This window comes from Lepus europaeus, chromosome Y, assembly GCF_033115175.1.
Source record: "Lepus europaeus isolate LE1 chromosome Y, mLepTim1.pri, whole genome shotgun sequence".
Lineage (NCBI taxonomy): Eukaryota > Metazoa > Chordata > Mammalia > Lagomorpha > Leporidae > Lepus > Lepus europaeus.
Window position 1 is genome coordinate 31,424,531 of NC_084851.1, and position 4,299 is coordinate 31,428,829.

Genomic DNA, 4,299 nt, shown 5'->3' on the forward strand with positions numbered 1-4,299 from the left:
GTAATCTAGAACTCCAGCCACATGTCCTAAGTGAGTGGCAGGGGCCCAAGTATTTGAGCCATTATCTGCTAATTCCCAATACATATTAGCAGGGAGATGGATCAGAAGCAGAGCAGCCAGAATTTGAATCACCACTTCAACATGGGATGACAGCAACAGAAGCAGCAGCTTAATCTGATGGGCCACAGTGGTGGCTGTGCCTGAGATAGATTCATTTACTTTTGTCCATATTAAAAGGAAAATCAAGTTATCATCATTCTCCTTGTAACAAATACTCTCTATGTGATGAATTTATTTTTCCTGGAGAAGAAATTAGTCATTAAAATATTAGTGAATTTGTTTTTCTTCTTATGTATTCCTGTAGTTAAGCCTGTAATGCTTTTTCTTCCTCTCCTGAGTTTTTCCAACTTGTCCACTTCCTTTGTTGACCAGAAGATCTAAGTGGCACAGATGCTCTGATGAGAACCTGACATATGGTGACCTCACTGGGAGGATGCTGTCCTTCTTGGGACTTACTTTTCCACTCATCTTCTAAGCTTTCTCTGAATCCTCTCAGGGTCCCACTACCTGGAAACCTCAAAGAAGACTGAAATCTAAAGCTGTTTAGTGCTGCATCTAACAGATCTGAATCTATCCATCTCTTTCCTGAGGTGATCATATGGGGAGTCAGACATAGATATGTGACCCCAAACTCACCTCTCATCTTTGTTCACAGCATTACAAAGGCTTAATGAGGTCAAGATACATTACATTTTCACTTGGTTGAAATCTACTCAAATTTGTTACTATGTCAAAACAACAAGTAAGACTGATCTGACAGGATGTGCTCTCCATTGCACATACATGTAAGTCATTACACAGTATGCCATGCACTTCTAAGCTGTTTGCTTATTGATTATCTGACCATGAGGCAAGGCTGGCATTGTGGCCCAGGTTAAACCATGGCTTACAATGCCAACATCTCACATGAGAGTGCCAGTGTGAGTTTTTTTTTTAAAGATTACAGACTGTGAGGTGGAGACAGAGACAATGTTCTGGTTCACTCCCCAAGGCCACACCATCCAGAGCTGGTATGATCTAAAGCCAAGAGCCAGGAGCCTCTGGGTCTCCCATGCAGGTGCAGGGGCCCAGGGACTCCTCCTGGCTTTAGTTTGGGCCAGCTGCAGCCATTGCATCCATTTGGGGAGTAAGCCAGTGGATGGAGATCTCTCAGGTCTAGTGGCACTCTTTTTAAACAATCTTCTCTGGAATCATAGTAAATTAGTAGATATATACTTTGCAAGAACAGCTTGTATCCCTCTTTTTAAAGATAAGCAAGGCAATAAATGTTTCTTTCTGAGTTCTCTAAAGTAATAGTCAATGGTTTGCTGACAATGCACCAGTTAAGACAATGCCACAAGTGCTCTTGTAGGCACATCATATGGCTCCACTAATTCTGGAGACAATATTTAATCAGACCCAGATCCTGGTAAACTGCATGAACTAGTTAACTTGGCCTAGGTTTGGAAGGCTTTGGTGCCCAAGTCTGGGGAACAAGATTGTGATGCAGCTCTTTTAAATCTGGACTGCAGGGCTTGCACTCTGGTGCAGCAGGTTAATGCCCTGGCCTGAAGCGCCGGCATCCCATATGGGTACCGGTTCAAGTCCCGGCTGCTCTACTTCCATTCCAGCTCTCTGCTACAACCTGGGAAGGCCCCTGCACCAATGTGGGATTCCTGGAAGAAGCTCCTGACTCCTTGCTTCAGGGCAGCACATGAACCATCAGATGGAAGACCTCTCTCTACCTCTCCTCTCTCTGTGTAACTCTTGACTTTCAAATAAATAAATAAACCTTTAAAAAAAATCTGGACTGCAGTTTCCAGCTGGGGTGGGCGGGGTGGGGGGTGGGAAGAGGACTTCGCTTTTTCTGGCTGCCCCCTTCTGGCTCCAGGAAGTGGTGGGACGTTGGCGACGCCCCGAATGGATAGGATGCTAATCAAGGGAAGCCTGGCTGAGGGAAAAGGTGGACAAGTCCTATTTTCAAGAGAAGATGACTTTTAACAGTTTTGAAGGATCTAAAACTTGTGTACCTGTGACCTCAATAAAGATGAAGAATTTGTAGAAGAGTTTAACAGATTAAAAACTTTTGCTAATTTTCCAAGTAGTAGTCCTCTTTCAGCGTCAACGCTGGCATGATCAGGTTTTCTTCATACTGGTGAAGGAGACACTGTGCGATGCTTTAGTTGTCATGCAGCAGTAGATAGATGGCAATATGGAGACTCAGCAGTTGGAAGACACTGGAAAGTATCCCCAAATTGCAGATTTATCAACGGCTTTTATTTTGAAAATAGTGCTGCACAATCTACAAATCCTGGTGTCCAGAATGGCCAGATTATGCCCACCTAACCCCCCAGAGAGTTAGCTAGTGCTGGGCTCTACTACACAGATATTGATGATCAAGTGCAATGCTTTTGTTGTGGTGGAAAACTGAAAAATTGGAAACCTTGTGATCGTGCCTGGTCGGAACATAGGAGACACTTTCCTAATTGCTTCTTTGGATTGGTCCGGAACGTTAATATTTGAAGTGAGTCTGATGTTATGAGTTCTGATAGGAATTTTCCAAATTCAACAAATCCTCCAAGAAATCCAGCCATGGCAGATTATGAAGCACAGATCATTTCTTTTGGGACGTGGATCTACTCAGTTAACAAGGAGCAGCTTGCAAGAGCTGGATTTTATGCTTTAGGTGAAGGTGATAAAGTAAAGTGCTTTCACTGTGGAGGAGGGCTAACTGATTGGAAGCCCAATGAAGACCCTTGGGAACAACATGCTAAGTGGTATTCAGGGTGTAACTATCTATTAGAAGAAAAAGGACAAGAATATATAAACAATATTCATTTAACTCGTTCACTTGAGGAGTCTCTGGCAAGAACTGCTGAAAACACACCATCACAAACTAACAGAATTGATGATACCATCTTCCGAAGTCCTATGTACAAGAAGCTATACAAATGGGATTCAGTTTCAGGGACATTAAGAAAATAATGGAGGAAAAAGTTCAAATGTTTGGGAGCAACTATAAATCACTTGAGGTTCTGGTTGCAGATCTAGTGAATGCTGAGAAAAACAGTACACAAGATGAATCAAGTCAGACTTCATTACAGAAAAAGTTAGTACTGAAGAGCAGCTAAGGTGCCTGCAAGAGGAGAAGCTTTGCAAAATCTGCATGGATAGAAATATTGCTGTAGTTTTTATTCCTTGTGGACATCTGGTCACTTGTAAACAATGTGCTGAAGCAGTTGGCAAATGCCCCATGTGCTATACAGTGATTACTTTCAAGCAAAAAATTTTTATGTCTTAATCTAACTCCACAATAGGCATGCTATGTTCCTCTTATTTCCATGATTGAATGTGCAGTATGAGCTGACTTTAATCCGCACTGAATTCCATTATTTGCTACTAATTAGGGGGGAAAAGTCATGGGTTAGTTGGCAGTCTTAAATTTGAATTTCTGGATTTTTCAGGTTATTAACTGTATTATTTTTCCAGTTGTTTTACTGTTATTTAGTTGAAACCTTAGACTAAGAAGCATCACATTATAACTGATCACAGTGTGTATTGGTAGTACACTGACTTAGTTTCTAAGTGTAAGTGAATTAATTGTCTGATTTTTTCATTCTTTTCAGATAGACTTAGCAAAGGGAGCATTCTGTAGAAACTTGGAGATTAGAACTAATCTCCCCAATCACATAATTTGTTTTGTGTGAAAAAGGAATGAACCGTTCATCTGGGGGAAAGATAGAGATTATTTTTAGATGCTTATCTTTGTATTTTAGGATTCTGTTCTTTTTAAAATTATGAACACACACTTGCATGAATAATTTCAAAAAGTGATTTTGCCATTTTTCATAGGTATTCAATGATACAATGTCATCTAGCCAAGATGTAATGACATGGAAAGAGGTCAAAGATATTTTAAGTGTAAAATGCAAGTAGCAAAACACTGTGTATATTATGAGCCAAGTCAAGATATGTGTGTTTTGTATATGTGTAGAACAAAACACCTGGAAAGATAAGCACCAAATTTAAATGTGATTTCTCTTGAGGGGGGTGGGAGGATAGGTCCCACAGAGGGTATACAGGGGCCTTTCACTTTCTGTTTTTTTCATTTTATTCTGTTTGAAATTTTATAAATACGTATTACTTTTGTAATCAGAATTTGTAGAAAATATTTTACTAATTTAAAGGCTTAGGCATGTTCAAACGCCTGCAAAACTACTTATTGCTCAGCTTTAGTTTTTCTAATCCAAGAAGGCAGTG

At 40.5% G+C, this 4,299-nt stretch overlaps 1 pseudogene; it reads left to right on the forward strand.

Annotated features, from left to right (window-relative positions):
* Positions 1–2,029: 2,029 nt before the first annotated feature.
* On the forward strand, positions 2,030–3,340 carry LOC133754236 (E3 ubiquitin-protein ligase XIAP-like; annotated as a pseudogene).
* The last annotated feature ends 959 nt before the right edge of the window (positions 3,341–4,299 follow it).